At 37.2% G+C, this 11,316-nt stretch overlaps 1 pseudogene; it reads right to left on the reverse strand.

Annotated features, from left to right (window-relative positions):
- Positions 1 to 9,223: 9,223 nt before the first annotated feature.
- LOC110310754 overlaps positions 9,224 to 11,316 on the reverse strand; it is a 17,642-nt pseudogene continuing 15,549 nt past the window's right edge.

The following is an 11,316-nucleotide window of genomic DNA, read 5'->3' on the forward strand; positions in this document are numbered from 1 at the left end:
TCTACAAGAGAGCAGGCTGAGCAAGCCAGGAGAAGAAAGGCAGTAATGAACATCCCTCCATGGCCTCTGCATCAGCTCCTGCTTTCTGACCTGCTTGAGTTCCAGTTCTGACTTCCTTGGTGATGAACAGCAGTACGGAAGTGTAAGCCGAATAAATCCTTTCCTCCCCAACTTGCTTCTTGGTCGTGATTTTTGTGCAGGAATAGAAACTCTGACTAAGAACGGGGGAGGGGTTGTTAGTTCGTTTTTGGGCAAGGTTTCTGTTTGTCACTGTCTCTGTTACCTTCTACATCTCTAACCATCTCTATCTCTCTATCATCTATCTATCTGTTTTTCCTGTCTTTGTCTCTGTGTCTGTCTCTGTCTCTCTGTCTCTCTATCTTTCTTTGTGTTTGTGTGTATGTGTTTATTTGATGTACTTTTTAAAATTCTAATCTCTAGGTTCCATGGATCATTATATTTTAACTCTATGACAAGGGTTGTGAAGAAATTTTCTCTAGATAATTTGTCTTTAGGAGTAAATACTCTAGATCTAGGAAATTTCAAAACACGGGTTTTTTGTTTGTTTGTTTGTTTTTATTTTTCTGCACTTGCTTGTTTTAAGAGTTCTCAATGCCATACAGATATAATCACTAAGGATTATATAAGTATAATGTTAAAAGCAGAGCACGTACACCATGATGAACATATAGAAAATTTACAATATCTTTATAACTACATAATTATTTAGGAAACAATAATTAGTTTTTGCTAAAATGTTTCATTTTTTATATGCCAATAGTATCTGAATGAGGTTTTCTATACTTGAGTCTGAGTCAAACAGTAACACAATCTGATAATTCCTGTGGATAAAGATAAACTTATAGTCGTTTCAGCAAAATCTTGCTAGTGTGTGCAATGGTGTCAGCCTTTGGAGGGTGATTATGGGATGGATCCCCGGGTATGGCAGTCTCTAGATAGTCCATACTTTCCTCTCAGCTCTAAACTTTGTCTCTGTAACTCCTTCCATGGGTGTTTTGTTCCCTATTCTAAGAAGGGGCAAAGTGTCCACATGTTGGTGGTCATTCTTCTTGAGTTTCATGTGTTTTGCAAATTGTATCTTATATCTTGGGTATTCTAAGTTTCTGGGCTAATATCCACTAATCAGTGAGTACATATTGTGTGAGTTCCTTTGTGATTGGGTTACCTCACTCAGGATGAACCCCTCCAGGTCCATCCATTTGCCTAGGAATTTCATAAATTCATTCTTTTTAATAGCTGAGTAGTACTCCATTGTGTAAATGTACCACATTTTCTGTATCCATTCCTGTGTTGAGGGACATCTGGGTTCTTTCCAGCGTCTGGCTATTATAAATAAATAAGTGTTCCTCTTTCTCCACCTCCTCACCAGAATCTGCTGTCACCTGAATTTCTGATCCTAGCCATTCTGACTAGTGTGACACCACTGCACACACTAGCAAGATTTTGCTGAAAGGACCCTGATATAGCTGTCTCTTGTGAGGCTATGCCGGGACCTAGCAAACACAGAAGTGGATGCTCACAGTCAGCTATTGTATGGATCATAGGGCCCCCAATGGAGAAGCAAGAGAAATTACCCAAAGAGCTAAAGGGATCTGCAACCCTATAGGTGGAACAACAATATGAACTAATCAGTACCCCCTGGAGCTCATGTCTCTAGCTGCATATGTATCAGAAGATGGCCTAGATGGCCATCATTGGAAAGAGAGGCCCATTTGTCTTGCAAACTTTATATGCCTCAGTACAGGGGAATGCCAGGGCCAAGAAGTGGGAGTGGGTGGGTAGGGGAGTTGGGGGGGGGAGCGTATGGGGGACTTTTGAGATAGCATTGGAAATGTAAATGAAGAAATTACCTAATTAAAATTAAAAAAACTTAACTCATGGATTTACTTATGGTGAGAGAAAAAAAAATAAAAATATATGAAGAAGAGAATGTTGACCAGTGTGTATACAAGTACAATTTTTTTCATCTAGTAGAAATCTGATAAAACTAATCACATATCAAGTGTAGAAACTAACCAAAAGGGATGCATTCAATACAAATTTGGAAACATAGTTTATGATTATTACTTTCCCTTGCATACAAAGACAGGAAGCAGCATACTTGCATAAATTTGAACTAATCTGACTGTCACCAATCCTGAGTTTCTCAGTATGTGTGTGGGCAGATGCTTTTCAGTGACCAGGCATATGCTAGTATCTTTAGATGCCCCAGTTACTGAGTCACTCTCTATATCCAACTGCCAACATCCACAGATGGCTTCAGTTCCATAAACCAGGTGTTGATTTTGTACAACTAAAGATATTGTAGCAAGGATAACTTCTTGGTCATAAAATCTCTATGGTGTGAACTCTTAGTTCTTTAACACATTTTAACAATCCACTATTGGAGACATTTCTCAAAACTTAAAATACTCTATTCATGCACTGACCTTCCAAAAGTATAAGAAGAATACATTTTATATGCCAACAAGGTGATTTTTTTTCCTATTAAATTTTCAGTTGAAACAACATAAAGTGAAAATGTTTAATTCAATTAGTGTAACATAGTATAAAACTCAGATTTAGTAACTTATAAAACCATCCTAATGTATCAAAATCAACCTCTATATATAATCACCATTTTTTTAGGAAATTCTATTAAAACGCAACCTATGCTTTAAAAATATGTAAAAAAGAATACTTGTGGGTGGGGACAGAGAGTGGTAGTTTATTTGTAATATGAATGTATGTATTTATGCTCACATGACTGTTTTATGTATTATGGTAAAGTCATTGAGTTGAATATAGTTTTTCCTGGTTTTGTAGTGCAGTTAACCAGTGTTGATGGAGGAACTTTCTGTCCCTGCTTCTATAGTGCTTGGATTACAGTTGGCTACAAAACCTTGTTTACATGACTTGGGGTCTAGAGATCTGAGTCTAAGTTAGTCATACACCTCAAATACTGTACTCATAAAGCCATTTACCCAACTCTACATATAGTTTTTCATAATAATTATTTTAAAAGTGACATGAGTATCCACTTTTAAATTCAAGTCATGTGTTTGGTATTTAACACCTACTATAAATAATTCAAAATACTAATTTCAGTATGTTAGAAACAATGGTATTTTAAATACTGACTTTTTGGAGGGTTCTACTATCAATATATTTTTCTCTGAGCCAAGTTCATTATTTTAATATTTAATGGAGACTCATATATATATATGTATATATATATATATATATATATTCATGATACACACAAATTCTGTAATTCATTAATAGATAGCACTATAGGAATAGCAGATAGAAAAATCATTTTTCTTACTCTTTTCTGACTTGAGAAAAAGAACCATGGTACTAGCAATCTAATACATCACAGTCAAGCAAATATTAATAAATGTTTGTTTCCAATGAAATGTCACCTGCAGCACAGTCACTGGGAGTTCATAGGTCTATTGAATTTGACTATTGAGTTAGTCAATAATCATGTTAACTAGAAGGTTGTATTTGCTATGGCTGTTTGAAGTATACATGAATGTTTGTATAGAAAACAATACTTCATACTCAGAATAATGTCAGATGAAATCATAGTACAATGAGGAAGATCAACAGTATCATACCTAAATAAACCAAGCACTCCTTGTGGCCTACCTAACCCCTAAAATGATTACAATAAAACAGTGCTTGATTTTTTATGTAACAGGGTCACAGTCTCACCACACTTCTCTTGTGAAGTTTAGAAAGAATTCCTTGGTAAGAGATTAGATTCTGTTATTGCAAACAACACTGCTGGTTTGATCATGATTAAAAAAAAATGATACAAAGACATTTGCCTTCAAGTGTATGACATTGCTACTTCCTGCTCATCTGTTCTCTGAAAATCCAAACAGGAACAAATGTCCTGAAAGGTGATAACATTACCCATTAAGTTTCAGAATTATCATATTTTGCGGTTGTGGTAAAAAACATTTTCACATTTTACACAATCTTATTCAAGAGTAAATAGTACCTGTAATAAAATCCGTGGACAAATTCACAAGAGTACATTGTCTATGTTCAGGAAGATTTCTGTGGGTCTTTAGTTTTGTGTAAACTTGGCAAGCAATACCATATTAAATAGACATTCATGGAATACTCAAACCATTCCATAATTCAGTCATATCTCGGTTTATGTTACTCTTTAACTGTTAAAAAAAACTTAAAGAATGGTCTGGAAGAGCTCTGAGTATTCTTCCAGCAGAATAGGGTTCTATTGCCAGCAACCACACAATGGCTAGTAACTAATTTAATGCCAGGCTCAGAGGATCAGAGTAATTTTTGTGGATATCAGACAACAAAGTAGTGCATATAAATACATGCAGGCAAAATTTTCATGCATGTAAAATAAAATAAGATATATTTTTTTATAAGATACAAATGTTTAACATAAATTCTTTTTTCCCTTTTTTTATTGGGTATTTATTTCATTTACATTTCCAATGCTATTCCAAAAGTCCCCCACACGCTCCCCCACCCACTCCCCCACCCACCCACTCCCACATCTTGTCCCTGGCGTTCCCCTGTACTGAGGCAGATACAGTTTTCACGACCAATGGGCCTCTCTTTCCACTGATGGCCGACTAGGCCACCTTCTGATACATATTCAGCTACAGACACTAGCTCTGTGGGGGGAGGGGGGAAGGGGTACTGGTTGGTTCATATTGTTGTTCCACCTATAGGATTGCAGATCCCTTTAGCTCCTTGGGTACTTTCTCTAGCTCCTCCATTGGGGGCCCTTATGATCCATCCAATAGCTGTGAGCATCCACTTCTGTGTTTGCTAGGCCCCGACATAGTCTCACAAGAGACATCTTTATCTGGGTCCTTTCAGCAAAATCTTGCTAGTGTATGCAATGGTGTCAGCGTTTGGAAGCTGATTATGGGGTGGATCCCCGGATATGGCAGTCTCTAGATGGTCCATCTTTTCGTCTCAACTTCAAACATTGTCTCTGTAACTCCTTCCATGGGGTGTTTGTTCCCAATTCTAAGAAGGGGCAAACTGTCCACACTTTGGTCTTCGTTCTTCTTGAGTTTCATGTGTTTAGCAAATAATATCTTTTATCTTGGTTATTCTAAGTTTCTGGGCTAATATCCACTTTATCAGTGAGTACATATAAAAAACTTCAATGAATTAATATTGTTTAAGATCATGAAGAAAAAAATATACTGAACTTTTGTAAAATTAACCATAGATTCGCAATTAAATATATACGAACAATAGTTTCTTTTTGTATCCCTTGCTACTTATATGCAGTAATTATTTATACATGTTAATTGTTTATATATTTCCAAATTTATTTCAAAATCGTATGTAATTCTTTTTAGGTTAACGATTAGTTTAGTTATTAGATCAAAGAATAATAAAAGGGTAGCACAGGGCTAGAGCTGGAGAATTAAATAAAATAGTATAGCAACCAAGAGAATAGCTTTAAAACATTTTGAGGAACTTAAGAACATTTTGTACTAAGAATGAATATGACATTTTAGGGAGAGGTTAAAGTATGTAGTGAAGTTTAATCAGTATAGATAGATGTATATGAAAGCTAAGGAATTGTATAATTGGTTGACTATTGCTATTTATGACATACCTTTCAGCTCTGTACTTTTGGAATTATGTATTTAGCTCCTGTGTGTGTGTGTGTGTGTGTGTGTGTGTGTGTGTGTGTGTGTGTGTGTGTGTGTGTGTATTTGTATATGTACTTCAGTTTGTATGTATGTATTGACAATGAATATAATATTGAATTTTGACTATCAAATGATATGTATTAAACTTTGTAACTAATAATAAACATCTTTGTTTCTGCATCTATAGTACATGTTTTCATAAACACCTACTTTTGGTGATATGGTGTGGAATGGCTTAGTATCATTTTAATGATAATTTAACCAGAAAGCCAAGTCTTCACAGAGAACACAGCTTCTCATTTATATAATATATAGAGACATTTTCCTCTCAGATTGCAGGAACTGAGGCAGATTAGAGAGGGGGATCCTGATGTGGTGATCCAGTTTGCTGTTATTCCAGCATTTTCTAAGTGGTAGCTCCTGAGTAAAGCAAAAACAAGGACTTCAGCCTCAACTCTGAGAATCCTCATAACTTGCCCCTGAGGCTCACATCTATATTTTGCTAGCTTTCCAGAAAGAGAAGAGAATTGCATGCAGTATGTTCCTAGCAGATTGTTATCTTTACCCTGACAGGTTGTTCTCGATCTCCAAGCTTTAGCTGTAACAAGAAATACTTTCAAATCTCTGCTTCACTTGGTGAATTTCATACCAAAAGTTATCAAACCTGAATTCCACTATATTAGATTATTATTTCTTTCAAGTTAGGCTCTGTCTTTAGGTACCTTCACACAGAAATAAACTATCATTTAGATTTTTCTTCTGTCCCTCTTAGCAATTTCCTGATGTTTCACATGATGTTAATGATAATCTGTATTAAGCATTACATATTCAGACATAAATGTAGTTTTTATGGCTTGATGCTCTCTAATATTGTAAATAAATATTTGAAAATACTTTTGATGCTTTGTTTATTAAATCACTGCTCTCATACAGTGCATACAACCTAGAGGAAAAATTCTTATATTGACACATTTCCTTTTCTTGTAGAATGAGCAGAATCTCTCCTTTCTATGTGCCAAACAGTAAAGCCCTGTTTCACAAACACTAGATTTATAATCTCTGACATTACCTGGACATTCTCCCTGACATAGCATGCATAAGGAAGCCTCATCATGTCTATAGTAAGTGTATTTTGTGCTATATGGAAATGCACTGCTGATTAAAATGACATGTCACTGAATACATTAGGTAAACAGTTAATCAACTCTTTCTTGTCAAAGAAATGAATTTGAAGGAAGATTCAGAGTCTGCTTTTGAGTTTAGTTGCAATATTATCAACATTCTATAATTTTATAATTTCAGTCACCTCACTTTCATCTCTTCTATATTTGGTATTAAATGATTTCACTTTTATTTATGTCTTAATTTCTTTATTATTTCAGATTTGTTTTTGTTTGATGAATATACAATATATAAGATGTCAGGACATGTGCTCAGTCTATCCTGCTAAACTGAAAGGTGTAGCTGAGGCAGGTTCTTTTATAAGATTGTGTTCAGTCATTACTACCAACATAAAATGTGTATACACACACATACCACATGCATGAACACACATGTATATACATGCACACACACATATGCATGTGCACACAAACATGTATATGCATGTGCATATACATATGCTCATACACATACATAAACACAAACATCACACACGCATGAAAGAACATGCATACACATGGACACACTCATATGCATGCACACACAAACATGTATGTACATGTGCATACACACATACTCATACGCACACACACATATTTCTGGTAATTTATAAAAAGTTTTAGTGTTTACTCACTGTGGCTATTTGCATATCCTGTGGTAATGTAAAATGCTCACAACTCAGTGATTTACTTGATAACCACGGTTTTAAAACCCGCTGAACATTCATGCTAAGACACTTATTTTCCTAGGAATGAGTAGTACTTTCCATCACTACATATTTTTTACGTAAGGCCTCCCTGATGAATGCTTTTTGCTCTTCTTTTTTTGAGATATTTTATTGGATATTTTCTTTATTTATATTTCAAATAGTATCCCCTTTCCCGATTTCCCCTCTGAAAACACCCTATCCCATCCCCGCTGCTTCTATGACAATGTTCTCCTACCCATCCACTCACTTATGCCTCACTGCTCTGGCATTCCCCTACACTGGTGCATTGAGCCTTTCCAGGACCAAGAGTCTAGCCTCCCATTGATACCCAACAAGACCATCCTCTGCTACATATGCAGCTAGAGCCATGGGTCCCACCATATGTTTTCTTTGGTTGGTGATTTAGTCCCTGGGAACTCTGAGGGTACTGGTTAGTTTGTATATTTGTTCCTCCTATGGAGCTGCAAATCCCTTCAGCTCCTTGGATATCATGCTACTAAGCTACACAACATGCCCCTTTGGGACAGACCTATTCTCTGCCATTTCTCCTGAAGTTTCCAAAGCAAGCAGTCGAAGCAGTCTTAGCTCTAGCTCCTCTATTGGGGACCCTGTGCTCAGTCCAATGGTTAACTGGGAGCATCAAGCTCTGTATTTTTAAGGTTGCTCTTCTTAAATATCACCTATTTGTTTAGATTATCATTTGAATATTAGATATTCAGAATTTAGCTTTCTTTCACATGTAACTTACATAAGTTAATATTTTATTTCAAAAGAGAATTTGTATCATCCCATGCATAATTAAATTTTATGTCTTTTCATTACTTAATAATTATATGTATTATTCTTTAACGGTCTAACATTTGAAAATCTTTGATATGGAGTTTAGAATGTTTTCTGTAGCACCATTTCAAATACATTGCTTATAAAGGTCAAGATAGATTGCTATATTTTTATTGTTTTGTCTTTTACTATACATTCCAGCTACACTTTTATTTTTAATACTGTGTTTCTTTTTTTTTATTTTAGAAAATAAAAGTTTTAGACATATTCTTTGCTCTATTTTGAAAAAAATGATCATGTTTATTACAGAGTTAGTTTCAAGTTTAAATGAATACATACATACACACACACATACACACACACACGCGCGCACACACACACACACACACACACACACACACACACATATAAAATACTTTTTCCAGACAAGGGTTCAACCATACATTATATGTCCACCAAAGGAAAAGAAATTATCACCAGTCTTGTTAGTCTGGAATCTTCAGAAACTGCTTTTGTAGAAGGTGACACAGGATGTGGAAGTGAGTGAGAGGGCAGGGGGATGTTGCAGTTTCTTGAAGGACTGTAGCTCCAGTAACATCATGTCACTGCTCTGAAGATATCAACACTAGAGCCGTTATTGAAGTTGAACCACATTCCAGGAAAATTAAATGTAAGGAAATCTGAACTCTAGACACAATGGACAACAATTCTGTGATCGTCAACGATTCTTTAGCATCATGTTTCTTCTTCTGATGAATTCTTCCCTCACTTCTAGTCATTTTCCCCCATAGACCAATATAATCCCTATCAGAGAGTTAAGTGAAAACAAGGTATGAAACACAGATCACGATTCAGTAGCCCCAGCAGGGAGTTGTTTCCTGGTTGAAGACTTGAGCCTATTTGCAGCTTAAAATTCATCGCCATCCTCTAAGCTAAGGAGGCTTCGACTGCTTGCTTAGGAAACTGCAGGAGAAATGGCAGAGAATAGTAGGTTCGTCCCAAAGGGGCATGTTGTGTAGCTTAGTAGCATGAAGCTGCACTAAATGATAAATCTGTGAAGTGAGACAATGGGTCAGGGAAAGCCACTGCTCATAGAACTCTTGTCCCCTGAGATGGAGTCAGTTGTTTAGCAACAGCCTACTGAGTACTTCTCAGGATGGCTCTGATGCTTGGTGATGTGGGTACCAAAATCATTTGTGCTGAGTGAAGCCAGGATTGGTGGACCATGAGCACATGCGTATATTTTAGTGTGGGAAGCCACATGTACCATTGCAGGGTGGCGCAGGCTGCTGCTGGCCATCACACATAAGTTTGGGCAAACAACCAATGTATACATTTACAGTAAAGTTTTTCACCAAAACACTGCCTGGCCCTGGCATGATAATGAGGCTCTGCAAAGGACTAAGAGAGTTAACCAATCAGATGTGAGACATGCAAATGAGGTATGTTAATGAGGTTCTGTGAGATACTGAAAGAGAATAATCAATCAGATGAGGAACATGCAAATGAGGTAGAAAGCATAACCAATCAGGGTGTGAGACACACCTCTCCTAGGCCTGTATAAGCAGCACCAGTTCTGGGCTTGGGTCTCTTCACCTCTGCAATCAAGCTCTCCCAATAAACATATGCAGAAGGATCCTGTTGCAGCATCATTCTTGCTGGCGAGTCGGACGCACACAAGAATTGGTGCCGAAACCCTGGAAAAGAAACATCTTCAGGCACAAGCAAAGACTCCCTGCTACAGGGAGGATTCAGAACTGCATTGCAGGGAAGGAGTGGTTAATGAAGTGTTTCTGCAAAACAGACTGCTGAGAAGGATTCGACAGCACGGATTCAGAACTCTTCAGCTGGGGAACGGTGGTACTGGTAAGTATAAAGAAATTAATGTGAGTCTCTGAGAGGTATGCTTTCCTACGGAATAGATCCGATAATTGTCACTGGGGTTGTGCTGCTTGCTTTCTTTCTTGCCCTGATAGTATGTCATTGCCTTAATTGTCATCGCCCTGGTCAGGAGGGTATCTGCTGGGAATAGCTTGGCAGATAAATAAGATAAACTCTTGAGTCGATCTTGGGACTAAGATAAGTGAGTGTCTCAGGAACACTTTAGTCCAGGACGATCATGGGTACTGGCCAGTCTATGCCCTTAGTAGGGCCAGTGCAAGCCTTGCTTAAAGAAAGAGGTTTAAAGATTTCTGAAAGTACAGTGAGCAGGTTCTTAAAAGAGATAGACAGACTAGCTCCTTAGTTTGCCCCAACTGGGTCACTGACACTACCTAGTTGGGAAAAGTTAGGGAGAGATATAGTGAGAGAGGAAGCTGAAGGGAAAGTGAAGGCAGGGACAAGGCCGTTATGGAAATTAATTAAGGCTTGTATTCAGGATAAGAAATGTGAGCTAGCTGTTAAGGAAGGGCAGCGACTTTTACAGGAGCAACAGGAAAGTATGTCAGAAATAGAGAGATATGAAAAAGAAGGCGCACACAGAAAGATAAGTAAAGGGAGAGAAATAAAAGGAGAAAAGGAAAAGAAACCAAAATGTAAAGATACAAAAGATAGTATAAAAAAAATAAAGAACAGAAAGTTAAGTCAATTTACCCTCCTTTCAAGGACTTTGAATTATTAGAATTATCTTGCTCGGAGGACTCGGAATTATCAGCAGGGGAGGAGGAAGATTTGGAGGAGGCTGCTGCGGAGTATGAGGCAGAAAGATCTGGTCCAATTGGGAGGAGTTTCGGTGCTCCCCCACCTCCTCCGCCTTATACAGATAAAAAAGCAATTGGTAATGGCCACTCTTTTTGCACTCCTAGAAGGTTGCAAAAAATATGTCAGGCTTTTCCTGTTTTTCAGGATCAAGCTCAACAGCGATATTATGAGCCAATATCGCATAAACAAGTGAAAGAGTTAGCAGAGTCAGTAAGGACCTATGGAGTCAATGCCTCATTTACTCAGTCCCAAATTGATAGACTGGCTCACAATGCCATGACTCCTTCTGATTGGATGAGT

This window comes from Mus caroli, chromosome 15 (genome assembly GCF_900094665.2).
Source record: "Mus caroli chromosome 15, CAROLI_EIJ_v1.1, whole genome shotgun sequence".
NCBI lineage: Eukaryota > Metazoa > Chordata > Mammalia > Rodentia > Muridae > Mus > Mus caroli.